Below are 17766 nucleotides of genomic sequence, written 5' to 3'. Positions count from 1 at the left end.
GCTAGCTACTAGACCAACTTATGTCATCCAATTGTGTTAGTGAAATGCCTGTTCATTCTTGTGTACACAATTACATTAGAGTTTTTTTTTTTCTTTTTGATAGAAAATATGAATATACTAAGGGGTACATTAATTAAATACCCTTATAAATCCAACCCTTCAAAAATATCTCTCTCCCGCAATAATTATACCCTCCACCTTTCGGTGTTAGAATTCACGAAATATCAGATTATAAAATTACCCTCATATATTATCGGCTTAACTGTTGTAGACCATTTATTTTCTAGCCGTTCTTTCCATTTCTTCTCTTCCCTCTCTCTCACCACATCGAAGAAACTGAATCAAAATAATCGATCCAAAAAATTCAATCAAATTCATCACATTTGTTAAAACTGATCATTAGAAGTTTGAAAAGACGAAAATCAACGGAGTAACATCAAAAATGAAGAAACAAATTATGGTTCATAAAAATTGATTTACTGTGATGTTGAACAAGTTGAAAATTGAAGATTCAAATAAGGTAAACACAGATTTTACATACAATTTTGTTTCAAATTAGATTGCATGTTTGATTTTGATTTCCTAGGGTTCGATGTTGAAATCATTTCTTTGTTTATGAAAAAACGATGCATGTTTAATTTTTTATCGTCTCCTGTTGATTTAGAGTTTGATTTTATATCTAATTTGTTAGATTCAATGATTTTGTATTTTTTTGTGATTTGAATTATGTTTTTTTGATATATTGTTGATGATTTTAAATCAATTTCATATTAGTTTGTTACTTTTTACTGTTGAATATGATTGAAACAAAAAAAAAAAATCGTTATTCTCTATATAAAAATAGAGTTTTTTCAGGCAACGTGGTTAATCGGGACTTATGGTTGATTCTGGCCCACCATTCTAAATTTCAGCCAATAGAACTCGAGAAAATCTTTTGGTCCCACGAAATATTATTTGGCCAATCATATTCTATAAATTATTTACATAAAATTTAAATAATCAAAAAAAATTACCAAACAAACATAAAAAAAAAAACTATAACACTACCAAAAAATAGATTTTTTTTTTTGTTAAAATTAACTATGAAGTATTCATCGTGATTTCATCATAAAATTGAATCGATCATAAAAATTAAAAAAAAAATGTCCAAAGTTCATTGTCCAATTACACTTCTTATAACTTATAATAAAACTCACCTATTTACAATTCCATACTATCGATAATTAAAACCCCTAATTTAAAATTGCAATTACCCGTTCAAATGATATGAAATTATCGAATTATTGATTAAATTTATATCAACAATGAAAAGAAGAATACCTGATCTGTGAATAGTCGTCGTTAGATGAGGGGATCTTCTTTCTCTGGGGCTTATAAATATTTTGTTTATCCTGTACAATTATAGAGAACACAAAATCATTAAGAGGAAATCATGTTGATGGTGTTAGAACATAATAATCAAGCAAAAGCAAACAAACAAAATAGTAATAAGATTGCAGAGAAAAAAATGATTCATGCCATTTTTTCTGAAAATTATCATTGCATAAAAATAACAAAAAAAAAATCTTAATAATTTCGACCCATAAATATATTAAAAGAAATTAAAGAAATTTCTATTTTGGGAAGCGTAGAAGTTATTTTGGAAAAATAACTCAACAAATAAATGTAGCAATTCGAAATATAGTGGACATCCAAAAATATAATATATTGTTTTATGTTTTTGCATGTAAAAATGGAAAAAAATATTGGATGCATGATATTTACGGTAAAATACCTTTGGTAAAAAGTTAAACATAGACCCCTTGATTTTCATAATCTAAACTTGCCAAAAATAACACATCAGGTAAATGCAGCAGGCCGTAATAATTTCGACCCATAAAAATATTAAAAGAAAATTAAAGAAATTTCTATTTTCGGAAGCGTAGAAGTTATTTTGGAAAAATAACTCAACAAATAAATGTAGCAATTCGAAATATAGTGGACATCCAAAAATATAATATATTGTTTTATGTTTTTGCACGTAAAAATGGCAAAAAATATTGGATGCATGATATTTACGGTAAAATACCTTTGGTAAAAAGTTAAAGGTAGACCCGTGATTTTCATAATCTAAACTTGCCAAAAATAACACAACAGGTAAATGCAGCAGGCCGTAAATATAAAACTCCTATACTATATTTTTAGACATTTTATTATTTTTTATTTAAACAAAATCTTTTTATTGTGGGTAATATATCTCTTTATATAAAGAATCGAGCATAAGCAAATCCCATCATTTAACGCCGCTTCTCTCTTCTAATGGTGTTTCGTTTTTTTTTTTCCTTTTTCCTGATTTTGTTATTTGATCCCGGTATGTTTTTGTTTTGTAGGTATCCCTAAACGTTGATCGATATTGTAAATGCTTAATGTCATTTGAATGGTAAATCTCCTCACTTCAAATGTTCTTTGGCTTTCCGTTTCCCCTTTGTTAACCGATAGATAATAATTTCATGCAGAGTTCAAGGAAGGAGATAAATTTTTATACAAAGTTTGTTTTGTAGATAAGATGGATGGCGACTTTAAAGTCATAAGAAAAATCTTTTGGTTCACCACTGTAAGCGCGGTACGTGGTCGGGATGAAATCGTTTTTATTTAATATCAACATCATAATTTTTATTCTCCGTGTTTTTTTTTTGTATAACACGTACAACTTACGGGTTTAACAAGGATTTGGAAAAGATCTTGATTCCCTTATCCTGGAAAATTTAGAAAAAAAGTCAAATTCTTTAAATGAAGATCATCAGTCCATCGAGGAGGAGAAAGTAAGTAATTAATAGTCAATTTTCTTTTTTGCTAACTATATGAGTTAATTATTGGTCAAAAACTTGAACAAATAAAATTTTTTCTCTCTAACTATTTGTATTTATGTCGGAGTATAGTTGTCCTTATATTTTCCCTGTAGTGATATACTGGAAAAGGTAAGTGCCGAATGTTAACGGGAAAGCTGTCCCACTTGATGTTTTTTTGTTAATTAACATTTTTACTTTGAGTTAGGGTCCTAAGTTAATTGTTCACTTTACAGATGACTGGCAAAGATAAGGATTTCAATTTTCAGATATATGGCAACTTCTGATTTGTTGAATGAGTTGTCTAAAGACGGATATAAAGCGGATCATGATCTAGAGTTGAAGATTTCGATGACCGTTCAATAGATAAATAAAAGGAAATCCCTCGAAAAGTTTGCATCCTTCCATAGTTTTGTTAGTGTTTTTGTTCAATTTTCACTTAGTCACAAAACAATACAAAATCCGATCATAATTAACGAAGGCAGCTTGAACAGTCAAACAAAAGCTAGAAGACATTTTTTCGATTGTATTCCTATACTTTTACATGATTTATGTTCATCTAATTCAAGTTTAATCTCAATAACAAAGTCGATTATGTAATTTTTATGTAAATGAAGTGTTATATATCATACGAAAGTAGCTTTTGTTGAGAAATCATCAAGCACATTCTTCTCAATTTAAGAAATAAGTTTTTGTCTGCATTTCAAAGCAAAAATTACCAAGCTTAAATACCTATCCAATACTTGATGTCTTCTAGATTTGTTTTTTTTATGGCTTATTGTTTGTTGAACCACGAGTATGGAAGAAAATCAGTTTTTGAGAATTCTTTTAAGTACCATTAACGGAGGAGCTCAGGCAGTAATTACTACCCAGACATTTCTGTCCACTGAGAATGAATTTCTCAATGCAGTAATCGCAGCCTCATATGGAGATTTGGTAAGAAATAGATTCAAAAAATAGTACGTCGCTCATGCTGTTATTCTCTCTCTTCAATATGACAAGATCAATGAAATAAATAAACGCAGCGCGGCCCTGTTTCCAGGAGAACGACGTGAATACCTGAGCAGGGATTATGTATCTTTTACTGCTAATAATTACATTGAAGCAGTGCAGTTGCATCATAAAGAATTTCTAAACAAGATTGAAAATGCGTACATGCCGCCTCATGAATTAAAATTAAAAATTGGACTGCCAATTATTCTCTTGAGTGGACTAACCAGGGACCAAGACATTGATGCGGGCACAAGGTTGATTATAACAGAGCTACTAGAACATGAAATTGTTGCGGAAGTGTTAACAGGAGCTGCAGTCGGGGAATAAGTGGTGATATATAGGAAAAAGTGTGATGAAATCAAGGGACACCATACCACTAACTAGATGTCAGTTTTCAGTGAAAATTGCCTTTGCAATGCACACTGACAGATGCAAGGCACAAAGCTTACAAAGTGTTGGGTTTTACTTGGAGGATGACAATTCGTCATACACTGGCTTTTCAAATACAGCTAAGGAACCATCAAAACAAACATCACTATCATCAGAAAGAATGATTTACCAGATGGATACACCAAAACCATTGTCCATCAACACAATCCTGAAAATTTCGGGTCTATAGACCATATAGTTCTCCAAGCAGTGGCCTATGATGGGAATCATGAATAGAGGAAGGTTAGAATGATTTGGGTCCTTAATTAGAGTTTTGTTTTATGTTTAATTAGGAAAATGAATTTTGCTTTTATTTTTCTTAGAAATAGATTTGTTTAGAAATCACAAACAATTCCAACTTTGTTATAGTTTCCCTTTTAGTAAATGTTATGGTTCCCTTTTAGTAAATGTCATATTTAGCCTTCTTTTATTCATTTTTTTTCTTACACACTTAGACGCATCGCAATTGCCAAACAATAACGCATCTCAGACGAACCTTCGTTTCCCTGTTTTTTCAAGGACACACTTTCCTGCTTCTTTGACGAACCTGCATTTCCCTCATGTGCCTTCACAAACACACTCCTCCTGAGATTTGCTTCTCTATCTATATCTGCATCGTATACACAAAACTGAGCAACCGTTGGACTTATAGTAGGAACAAGAGATGAAGACTACAAAGAAAGAAAAAATTACACCATGTTATCCTCTATATATATAAAAAAAAATGTAAGCGATCTTTAACCCAAAAAAAATCAAATGATGAAACTAGAAAATCTTCATAGTATAAACAGGTACGAGTATCACTACCTACACGCGGTAATCAAAAACAACAGCAAAAAATGGCAGAAAACAAGAGATTCACAAAAGAAAGAACACATAATACTTGCAGAACAATATGAAAAGGAAAAGTATACTAATCTCTACCTTGAAGAACCTCACGACCAGAAAAAAAAAAAAAAAAGACATACAAAGACGACAAAGAAACCATAGGCGAAAGGATGTGAATCTTCGATTTGATAAGAATGATATGGTTTTATTCAACCAACCAAAAAAAGTTTAATAATCGGGAATACAGCTAAGGAGCCATCAAAACCATAGACGACAAAGAATGTTTGCTATTTTCGATCAATTCTTTGTTGGTTGATGAATCACCAATATTAAAAATTTATTATTATCAATAATTTTAGCCCTTTTTTGTTCATTTTATTTTTTTTGCACACTTATTGGGATTACTATGGTTTGATGATATATAATATATATATACAAAGAGCATTCAATATTTCACAAGCAATAAACAGACCCTGCATCGCACGGGTGACAAACTAGTTGATGTTAATAAAGAAGAAAAAATCGAATTCACAGGTGAAATCACTTGTTCATGTTAATCAATTTTTTTTTTGGCAGTAGCATAAATCAACTTTTGTTGTATTTGTGATGATGTTGATAATGTTTCTATCGTGATGCATTTTATTAACATGTCCATTGTTGCTTGTTTCATTTGGTGATGCTAAATGATTCTTAGTTGAAGTTGTTGTGATCATTATGAGGTTGGCATAGATCAAAAAATACACTTAACTGGTAACACAAGAGTTTTTAGCTTCCGTTTTTTTATTGTTATCAGTTTTTGGGAATTGGTTTTTTTATTGTTATCAGTTTTTGGGAATTGGTTGAGCTAATTAATGGGATTAGTATGAAGTTATTATTGCTGAGCTATTGTTGAGCTTATACAGAAATACAATCTACTGATTGTCTAGGAGTTTTTTCGTTGTTAGAGCATGGTTTACCTTGTTTTCCCAGTTTGGATCATTTTAGCTCATTATTCGCAGCTCAATCTATATCTACTTGGATATGCCTAAGATTAGCCTTTGCATTGTGTAATTCACAGCTCAATCTGAAACGGGAAGTGGATTCGTTTTAGAAGGATATCATTTTGTAGAGGCCAACGTATATGCATCTGTGGGTAATTTTCATGTTTTTTTTTGGTTGCTCGGTTGGTTTCTTTTTCAAAGTTACCAGGAAAGCACTAAGCAGATAGAGTCTCACTCGACAATTGTTTGATATATAAACTTCAATTACATAGGCATTAATTCACATCTGTCGTATGTTTACTACTTCAATTTCTCGTCTCTTTGTTTGACTATCAGTTTATATTAGTTTTACTTCATAGGAGTTCCTTTAGTCCAATCATTTGCAGACAGTGTGATGTTCAAGAATGTTATGTATTCTGTAGGTAGGCACAAGTAACTAGACACATTTCTAACTCATAATGGTATGTCTCCTAATTTGCAGAAAACTGAAGTCCAAAAAGTTCGTTTCCGCCAAGGAGTAAAAATTATCAATTTTCCTAAGAGTATTTACTGGAAAATGTGCATTCATTAATAGTTGACTAGAATTGAATAACACTTCATGTTGAATTGATGGTATCAAATTTTGATGTAAAATGTGCATTCATGGTATGAAATATAGTTCTAAAACATTTAAAATGTAGTCTTGGTAAGGTTGAAGATATAGTAAAATGTAGTTCTGAAACATGTTAATGTGGTTTTGTTAAGGTCTTGGACATTTTAAATGTAGGTATGTCAATGGTTTTTAACAACATAATGTAGGTATGAATAATCATCTTAATATAGACCTGTTAATGGCCTTCAACAAGCAAAGTTGATCGCCTATTTGGAATCCAATATAGTGTCAACAACCTAAGCTGACACTACAAAACTGGCATCAATAATCAAGCTAGCCTATAACTGAAATCCTAAACCTTGTTGTTACCATATTATGGTGTCAAGAATGAAAGTTAACGAAGTTGGTCCCATAAGCATGTGTCAACAACGAAAATTACAGAAGTTGATCCCATGAATTTGTGTCAACAACGAAAGTTAGCGAAGTTAATCCCATGATCATGTGTCAACAACGAAAATTACAGAAGTTGATCCCATAAATTTGTGTCAACAACGAAAGTTAACGAAGTCAATATCATAAGCATGTGTCAACAATAAAAGTTACCGAAGTTGATCCCATAAACTTGTGTAAACAACAGAAGTTGATCCCATAAGCATGCGTCAACAACGAAAATTACCCAAATTGATTCCATAAATCTGTCAACAACGAAAGTTAACGAAGTTGATCCCATATATATATATATATATGTCAACAATGAAAATTACCGAAGTTGATCCCATAAACTTGTGTGAACAACAAAATTTGGCGACAAGAAAAGTAGTCTATATCATGTATGTCCCAATAACTGAAAACCAGAACCTTGGTCCATACTATGGTGTCAACAACCCAAGTTGATCCCATAAACATGTATCAGCAACAAAAGCTTCCGAAGTTGATTCCATAAACTTGTGTTAACAACGATCGTTGTTACCATATTACGGTGTCAACAACGATCGTTGTTACCATATGTTGTTACCATATTATGGTGTCAACAACGATCGTTGTTACCATATTATGGTGTCAACAACGATCGTTGTTACCATAAATTTGTGTCAACAACGAAAATTACCGAAGTTGATCCCATAAATTTGCGTCAACAATGAAAGTTAACGAAGTTGATCCCGTAAGCATGTGTCAACAATGAAAGTTAACGAAGTTGATCCCATAAACTTGTGTGAACGACGAAAATTACCCAAATCGATCCCATAAATTTGTGCCAACAACGAAAGTTAACGAAGTTGATCCCATAAGCATATGTCAACAACAAAAATTACCTAAGTTGATCCCATAAATTTGTGTCAATAACGAAAGTTAACTATGTTGATCCCATGTATATGAGTCAACAATGAAAATTATCGAAGTTGATCCCATAAACTTGCGTGAACAACAAAAGTTGGTGCTAGGAAAAGTAGTTTATATCATGTATGGCCCAATAATGAGAATCCAGAACCTTGGTGTTACCATGCTATGGTGTCAACAACCCAAATTGATCCCATAAACTTGTGTCAACAACGATCTTTGTTACCATATTACGGTGTCAACAATCCAAATTGATCCCATAAACTTATGTCAACAACGAAAGTTACCCAAATTGATCCCATAAACTTGTGTCAACAATAAAAGTTGATACTAAAGAATATAGTCTACTATCAGTAAAATAAGAAATTTCAAAAACATATAATCAAACTTTGGAGCCTATACTTTTAGATGATAAAGAATGTAAACATCAAAAAAACTTAACCTAAAAAAGATGCAAAAAGTAATTTTAAAGAAACATCACAAATTCATAAGCATATGAAATTTCAAAATAACATTCTAAACAAGAAGTTTAACATCTACAACCGCCTTCTAGATATTGGTGCACGAGGAGCCAATCAAGTTCTTTGGTATGATGGTCAATGCATGATCATCGCTAACAGTTAACTTCAAATTGGTTAAGGACCGGCACCAACTCGCACCTCCAAATGCAACTAGATATATCTGTACAAAAATAATACGAAAGATATGAAAGAAATCATCCAAAAAAGATACGACGGTGTCAACTTGGGTTTTTAAATAACGGAGATCCAGAACCTTGTCGGCTACAGATCATGGTATCAACATACTTTATTAATCAGTTAAAAATTGAATGTTGGATATTTAAGACCCAATCTCATTCTAAACAAACTATAGCGAATTGATTGATCCTAAGGTGCAGTCTTCAACTATCGGAAGGAAAATAACAGTTTCAGATATAAGCAAAATGGAGTCAAAAGTCCATTTCTCTTATTTCCAAACAATATGCCTCTGTAAGTATGAGCAGATATTGGTATCCTTTTTAGGAAGACAAACAAATAAATATTTTCTCATTTAGTTTGCAACTCTACAAACTCCTTCATTTTTAATATTTTTGGGTGTTTTCCGGTTTCCATAAAAACTTAAGCTTTTGGATTAGTGCACCCAGAAATTTCATGACATGGATCATTCACATGTGTCAATACCGTGGAAAACCAACCAGTAGTTACAACAGGAGAACAAGCAACTCATTACAAGAAGTTTGCATGATTCATTTTGTATTTGATATATATATCAACTGAAACAAAATATAGAAACAATATAAGAAGTTCAGAAAAGCAAAACAAATGTATTGCAGACAACATACCTGTGTTCCTTTAATAAACTTGTCGAGTAATAAAAAGATTGCTAAGTATGCAAAGGGCACTTGATGTTTATCATCTGCGACAAAATCTCAATTAATTTCGGGAAGGCACCACAGAAATCAACAAGATGCAGAAACTAAAATGAAAATGAATGTACATATAAGTATTTTGGTCAAAATTGAATCCATAATGATTAAAATCAGAAACAAATACATCATTACATTTAACACTCAATAGACGTACATTCGTTCAATTCTTATCTCCATCCTGTATTAATAAATTAACACCATAATGTAAGGAAATAAACACCATTATTTGTTTTTAATATGTGATTATTGATCCCAAAAAACATGTTGTATCATGATTATGGTATCAATAACCAAAGTTGACACCATAACTTAAATCCAGAAACATGTAGATTTCCAGATTATAGTCTCCACAGGCACAATTTCATAATACAAAGAGAAACATCCTAAACCAAATTATAATACAATGAAAAGAAACTATTGACGCACTTCACTCGTGAGAGATATATTCATTTTGGAATCTGAAAGAAAAATACCGATGAAGCTACATAATCAAAGTTGTAGCAATATTATGCAGACAATATAACCAGATTGACATACAAAGATCATTCCTTAAAAAACATTTATCAACATTTGTAGACATTCATGAACTCAAAATACTAAGGATCGAGGAACAAAATTAACACATTAAAGTAATCAAAGTGCCCACATACAATAAGCATTGTACAAAACATACCTGTGTATGAATTAGAATTAGTATTATTCATATTTTGGTAATCAACTCCCTATGTTGTTTCAAAATAAAAAACTCCCTATATAATCGCAATGAAGATAATCAACCTTCCATCACAAACACGTACTAAACAAGCAAAAAAATCAAAACAAACATGTGATTAGATTCTTTGACATATGAAGAAAATCAACCTTTCACCTTGTAATCGAACTCATACAGAAACACCGAATAAAAATCAAAGTTAAAAACCTGAAATGAAACTCGTACCTGGTTAAGAGATGGACAATTATATCAAAAATTCAGGCGATAGATCCCGAAATCCAGTAGAATCAACACAAATTCAGATCTCTCTGCAACAACAAAATGAACCAAATACAAATCAGTCTGAATCTTATCTGTATATCTATGAACCAGTCTGAAGATAAATCTTTATGAATCGAACATGAAAACCCTACGTATATCTTTTTGAATCTTCAATTTGGAATTACCAGTTCGAAAACAAATGAGATCCCGAATCTAGAACTCTCTGAATCTGATTTGGAGAATGAATCATCAAATTTAAATGAAAAACAAGAGGAAGAAGAAGATATCTTGATTTCTGATGCTACAAAATATGATTCTCTTTATGATTTCGAACAGAACCCATAAATTTCTCTTAAAAAATTTGGTTTCTCCCTGTTCTGTATTCGATTGACAGTTTCAATGGAAAAGACCAGATCTAAATCGATTGTATAAGGAGGGTATATTTGGAATCATCAGTTATTTAGGATATCTTTTCACAGGGAGAGGGGTATAATTATTGTGGAAAAGGGTATTTATGAAGGCCATCAAAAGTAGGGCTATTTATTCAATTCCCACTAAGTGATATAATACAGAAGGTCTACAATTTCATTTTGTCCGAAAATGTTAAAAATGATACTTTCTTTTTGCAATTGATGTTGCAAATGTTTCGTCATGTGTTGTAGTCTTCTGATTCTTGCTTCTTTTTCCACTGTGTCTGCTGCTGCGTTGTGATCTCTGTTAATAAATTTTACCTTTGCTTGTGGTAATCTGCCCAAAATAGCAGTAGTTTCTTCTATGGTATTCTATGTTGTCTAAGAAACGTTTGTTCCTTTTGTATTAATGATATCTACCAGAACTTTACAATATGTAGCAATAAACACGCTAGAAAGAATATTGCCTTCTAGCCATTTTAAGGCATTTAAGAGAGATTTTGCTTCTGCATGTAAAGCCGAGGACGCCCAATCTGAACCTGCAGAAAGATGCATAAAAGTTTCTTGTTCTACTAAATAAAGAATGAAGGCGTAACCCATGGACAAGTTCTCCTTGTTAAACGACGCATCTGTAAAAATTATCCAATCCACTTTGAAATTATTCCAAGCAGATTTAATTGTTTTCTTTTTCTGAATATCTTTTTTAATTTTATCCTTTTTGAACGGCTGCGTCTGTAAGAAGTTCTTAATCTGTTGAATCAAAGAGTATGAGTCTGGGTAGGTTTTCCTAAAAACCACTTCACATCTATACTTCCATAGGAACCAGATGATTGTTGCGATTTGTTCACAAAAATTTGAGAAGTTAGGATCAGATATCCAAGTTTCCACCAACTTAACAATTGAGTCCGTGTTAATTTGCGAACTAACTGTAATCGAGGCGCAGCCAAACCAGATCGATCTAGCGAAATGGCATTTTCTAAAAAGGTGGTCTTCTGTTTCCGACGCTTGAGTATCACATAAAGGACACTCAGGGGACATTTCTGTGTTTGAGCGGCTAGTCTGCAATTGGTCGGAAGCGTTTTTTGAACCAGTTTCCACATAAATAGTCTTATCCGAGGGATTATCTACAATTTCCAAAGGTAGTTCCACGGAAAAATTATATCCTCGTCATTATTATTATGTTGCTTGATGAGATAGTTGTAAATATTTTTTGCCGATAAAGCCCCAGAAATATGATGTTTCCATCTAATCCGATCCCTCTTATCTTTGTTCGGGGTAATGCTAAGAAAAATTCCTTAATATCTGGCTGAAAGTAATCGTCAATTTTTTCAATGTCCCAGGAACTGTCTATTTTTAACAGCTCTTGGACCTTTTGGGGAAGAGATCAGCTCTATCACTTGGTTTATTCACTATATCCGTATTAGGGATCCAACTGTCTTCCCATATTTTCGTATTAGCTCCATCTTTCACTTACCAAATAAAGTTTCCTTTTATAATATTGAGCCCCTTTTGAATGCTTGTCTAGATCCAAGAAAGTTTGTAATTTCTGGTCAATTCAAATGGGTTTGAATCATGGTAGTACTTCGTCTCTAGAAGTTTTACCCATAATTGATCTTTTTATGTCATTACTCTGCTCGCTAGCTTCGTCAGGAGGGGTATATTGAAATTGTGAGGATTCTTAATTCCCAACCCCCTTGATATTTTGGTTTAGACATGCCTTTCCACGCTTTTATATAACTACCTTTTCCGTTTGGCTTGTCTTTATTCCACCAAAAGTCTCTTTGGATTTTGTCAAGCTTATCTAGAGTTTCTTTTGGAAGTGCTAGCATCTGCATCTGGTAAGTTGGGTAAGCTTGGAGAATAGATTAATTAGAACTGTCATGCCCGCTTGCAATAATAACTTTGATTTCCAACCTTATAGATTGTTGTAATACCTTTGAAGGAGCGGTTCGAAATTTTCTTTTCTGTTTTTATCGAAAAAAAGAGGAATACCAAGATACCTGTCCTTTTTTTGTCAACAAGGTTACTTTTAGGATTTTCGCAATTATCTTGCATGTTTTGGGTGTATTTTAGGGCTGAAGTAAATGCCAGATTTTTGTAAATTAATCATTTGCCCCGTGATTTCCCCAAAATTAAATAATATGTCCAGTAAATTTTTTGCTTCCCCTAAGTCCGCTTTGGTGAAATGAAAGCAATCATCAGCAAAGAATAGGTGGGATATAATAGGGGCATGTTTGTTTATTTTAATGCCCGAAATCTTATTTTCTTCGGTGGCTTTTTCGAGGAATCTTGAGAGAATCTCCATGCAAATTAGAAATAAATATGGTGATAGAGGGTCTCCTTGCCTTAAACCCCTACAGGTGGAGAAAGTTGGACCTGGGGATCCATTTTAGAAGAATAGAATAAGAGGTCAGGGAAATGCATTGAGAAATGAGGTTGACGCAGCAATCGCTAAAACCAAAAGAAGATAAGGCTTTTGCAATAAAAGGCCACTCAACTCTATCAAAGGCTTTGGAAAGATCAATTTTGAGAGCTAGAAACCCCCTTTTTTTTTTGGAAGTTTTCATTGAATGGATCAATTCATGGGCTATGATAATATTGTCTGTAATTCGTCTTCCTGGAAGAAATGCTGATTGATTTAGGGAAATTAACCTATTTAAGATGGGTTTTAGACGATTCGCCAAGATTTTCGAAATGAGTTTATAGATGGTATTGCTGAGGCTAATAGGAATTCGCTGGGGTTTGAGGAGTTGTGATTTTTGGTATAAGAGTAATATAGGAGTGGTTAAAGTCCTTTTCTATAATCCCAAACCTAAAGAAATCTTGCGTAGAACTTATTATATCTGGACCCAAGATGTTCCAATTAGCTTTGAAGAAACCCAGTTGGAAACCGTCTGGGCCTAGAGCACCCCAAGGATTCATGTTGGAGAGAATTAACCAGATCACCTCTTTAGAAGGAATTCGGGTTAAATCTATGTCTTTCGAGTCGGTAACACAAGGATGTATAATGTCAGCTAGGTCCATATTGTAGTTCTTCATTTGGGAAGTTCCGATTTGGGAGAAGTGATTGATTAAGAGAGAATTGATTTGGTCTCGATCAGAAATCCAGAGCCCTGATGGTTCTCGAGCGAATGAATTGCATTGATTTTCTTCCTGTTTGAAGCCGAGGTATGAAAATATTCCATATTTTGACCGTATTTTAATTTCGTACCATTTTCCTAGATCAACTTGGAGATTTTTGAGAATATCTATCTCGGAGGAGATGTTTCCAGATCTATGAATGTTATCTATTTTTATATTGAGGTTTTTTATATTTTTATGGATATTACCGAAAATATCTGAGTTCCACTGGGCTAAATCCAACGAAAGAGCTTTTAGACTTGAAATGAAATTTTTGGTTGAAGAATTGGATGAGTGAAGATTCCAAGATACTTCTACCACAGTAGATAAAGAGGGATGGGAGAGCCAAGACCTAATGCATCTAAACAGTTCAAGAAGGCTTTTTGTTTCCGGATTGGAATCGAAAAGGATAGGGGTGTGGTCAGAGCCAATCCTGGTTAGGTGAGTTACCTTTGTGTCCGAGAATAACTAAATCCAATGATAAGATATTAAAGCTCTATCGATCCTTCGCATATATTAACATCTCCACTTTGGTTATTTGACCAAGTGAAATGAGCGCCTTCGCAACCCGCATCTTGCAGCCCCAAAGCGTCTATAATCTGCCTAACGAAAGATTTACTGCTTGAACTCGTATTATTTCCACCCTGCTTTTCACCCGGGTCCAAAATTATATTCAAATCTCCAATTAGGACACAAGGTTTTTGAACTTGTCCCGTTAAATCCTGAATATGAGACCATTGGGCTACTTTATCATCTGCTTCCACGGTGCCATAGACACATGTAATTTCTATTTCGCCATAGACACATGTAATTTCTATTTCTTTGTCTCCAATTGTTGATTCAAAATGACAAACATTTAAATGAGCCGATTAGGTTTAGCTCTACATTATTATGCCAAGCTATCGCCGACCCCTTAGCTATCCCCGCCGACGGGACTATGAACCAATCATGAAAATCAGATTTTTTTCAACAAAAGGTTCATTCTATCGAATGGGGCCTTTATCTCAGAATAAAAAAATAATATCTGGTTTGAACAAATGGTATAGGTGATTAAGATGGTCCCTACTATAGGAGTCGCTATTCCTTGGACGTTCCAAGAAAGAAGTTTCATTGGAGAAGCGAAAAAAACTACCAGTAGTGAAGACACAAAAATTTAAGAGGGAAAAAGGAGAGATAACTAAAGGAAAAGAAGGGACCCAGAAAAATGTTTAGCAGAAGAGATTACCAAAAAGGAGAAAAATTAAAAGTGTACAACACCATAGGACTCAAAAAAACAGGGAGAGAGACACAAACTAGACACAGAGGGGAGGGAAAAAAGAAATTAGCACAAGCCTAGTACCAGAAGAAAAAAAACAGCTCAGAGACCACCTAGACAGAAAGAAACAATCCAGATGAGAAAGCAGTTCGACCTCAACCTCAACCGATTAAATTGAGCGAGACAATGATAAGATGAAAGCAAAACAAAAACTACAATTCAACGCCTTAGGCGGGGCTACTGTATGTAAAAGACTGGAATAAAAAAACTGAAAGGAGATAGGATTGAGTTAAGCTAGCAGAAAGCACAACTAGCAGAACTAGATAAAATAAAATTACTATTACTAAAGCGCAGCTCAAGAAGAATTAAAAGAACAGGAATTATTACACAAGTAACAAACGATTCAAGATGCACAACTGTAAAGAGGGATAAGATGATAGACTAACCAGACCTGCACAACTGGACAATAGGAGCTACTAAAACCAAGGAGTTAACCGGGTACGATAAAGAAATAAATCATATGGGCATAAGAGATGGCTGCCATTTTGAACAAAAGGAAGAAAGACAAACTTTATTGCTTGGTTCAGATAGAAAAATTGATCAGATGTACTTAACAGAGGTGCGAAGAAAAACACAAAAAAGAAATGACTAATCACCAGTTTTGCGGAGGCGAAAAAATATTAGTTCCCAGAGTCAATTCGACTAAAATTAGAAAACACGATATAACGATAAGAAAACGAACAAAATCGAATCGACAAATATCATTAGCAAAAACCAACCCTAGAAAAATAATAATCTCTTGTAAGTATGTTGCCAGACAAACTACACTCAAAAACAAGGATAATACCAACCCCTTCAGGGAGTTAAATTAACAAACAGCTTGCCAACCGGTAGTAAGAGAAACTACACTTAACGCCAAGGAAAATAAGTAAACCCCTTCAAAGAGCAAAACTAACAAACAGCTTGTCTACACATAGCAACAAGAGGAAGTAAATTTCTGACTGGGATAGATTGAAAATTGGAATGGGATTCTTGATTTAATTACGGGTTACCACAGACTCGTCACTAAGTCAAATAGAAGACAAAGTGATACAAGATGACAAACTGTCGATTGATTCAAAACACCTAAAGGAAAAAGGGGCGGGATAATGAAAGTTTAGTGGAAGACAAATGAGAACATTACAGAGGATAAAAAGACCACAAGAAAATTAGAAAACTTCGCTAACAAGATGAAGATTGATAGACTAATCAGATAAAAGAGAATCTGAATCAAGCAAAGAAAAATATATCATTAATGGCAGCCATAGAAGAATCAACATACCCATATTTAGCAAAGACAATAGAAACACCCGATAATCACCATGATTTGGCAGTCCTAAGCCCTGTGCAGGTCCGGTACGCTTTTGAGGTTAGCTGCTCATAGGAAAGGAGGCTTTGACTCAAAATTATTCAATCAAATTCTACAAAAACAAAGATAAGGTAAGAAGAAACAGATGGAAACTTAAAAAGAGATGAAAGATGGGAAAAACTTAGCAAATCATGGACATGCAAGGATCTGAGAAGCAGAATTTTGTTGAGAATCGGTTGAGGTTGAATTGACTCAGATGGTCGCCCGATTCACGGAGCTTCCCAAAGTTTCTATGATTGCATTAGAGTATCATGTTGCGTGCTTAATAGCTACTCTGCCATGTATATATTGCCTCTCATTTTGGAATTCATATTTAAGCTATACCGAGTCGTGATATTTCCCTTAGCCATAGATTTAACCACTATTTCCATGTACTTTAAACTAAGTGATGAATAAGTGATGCTTGAGTATTTCATTTCCATTTAATTGTTGGGCTAAGTTTGAAAACTTATCAACTCTAAGGTTTTTGCTAAGTTTGAATTTTTTTTAATGTACAATGACATAACTAAACTTTGAAACTACTGTGTATATAGATTTTCTTATGTGTACTTATGTATATTCGAACATTGATAACACCATGGTCGTACTTGTCTTACAACAGTAATATGTATATATTTTGTGTTTAGTTAGTCGGTGCGAAAGCATTTTATTAATCCACACTTTTCAAACAATCTGACCTTGTTTTGATTTTACTACACATCTTTTATTTGTTTTAGTAATTATTTCAGTTTTATACTCCCTCTGTTTTTTAATAGGCTGGTTTTGTTTTTAGAGAAAATTAAGGAAATTAAGTGAACTAATCATTGAAAGTGGTCCTTATGACACTTGTCAATAAAAGAAGTGAAGTTCGATGGTCCCCATGACACTTGGCAGCAAAAGAAGTAAAGAGAAATGGTCCACATGACACTTGTCATCAAAAGAAGTTAAGAGAAAGTGGTCCCAGAAAAACTAAAGTAATATTTGACTTTCCCAATTAGAAAACCAGCCTATTTTTTTGAAACATTTATTTATAAAAACCAGCCTATTAAAAAAGAACTGAGGGAATAAGATGGGTAGGCAAGGTGATGCTTGAATGCTTCAAAGATCTTAGTGTTTTTATGGATCTACGTCACCTAAGTCTTTTATCTTGTATACATCCAACCCTTTCATGTTGCAAACACGTTACTTTCTTTACCAAACATTGTTT

General features: G+C 33.3%; 2 long non-coding RNA genes across 4 annotated transcripts; one reads left to right on the top strand and one right to left on the bottom strand.

Annotated features, from left to right (window-relative positions):
- Positions 1 to 313: 313 nt before the first annotated feature.
- LOC113292998 lies at positions 314 to 3514 on the top strand. Its single transcript, XR_003331994.1, has 4 exons — positions 314 to 520; positions 2370 to 2419; positions 2496 to 2801; positions 3062 to 3514. It is a non-coding gene; the product is annotated as an uncharacterized LOC113292998 (long non-coding RNA).
- A 4855-nt stretch (positions 3515 to 8369) lies between these two features.
- LOC113298534 lies at positions 8370 to 16868 on the bottom strand. Of its 3 annotated transcripts, none has more exons than XR_003334228.1 (4): positions 10540 to 16868; positions 10352 to 10434; positions 9328 to 9401; positions 8370 to 8666 (listed from the first exon to the last, which is right to left on the bottom strand). It is a non-coding gene; the product is annotated as an uncharacterized LOC113298534 (long non-coding RNA). The 3 variants fall into 3 exon arrangements; XR_003334227.1 differs by having other exon boundaries at positions 10573 to 16868; XR_003334226.1 differs by having other exon boundaries at positions 16494 to 16866.
- Positions 16869 to 17766: the final 898 nt, after the last annotated feature.

Source organism: Papaver somniferum, chromosome 7 (genome assembly GCF_003573695.1).
Source record: "Papaver somniferum cultivar HN1 chromosome 7, ASM357369v1, whole genome shotgun sequence".
NCBI classification, from domain to species: Eukaryota; Viridiplantae; Streptophyta; class Magnoliopsida; order Ranunculales; family Papaveraceae; genus Papaver; species Papaver somniferum.
The sequence above is the reverse complement of the archived record's forward strand: the minus strand, read 5'-3'. Positions and strand labels throughout refer to the sequence as shown.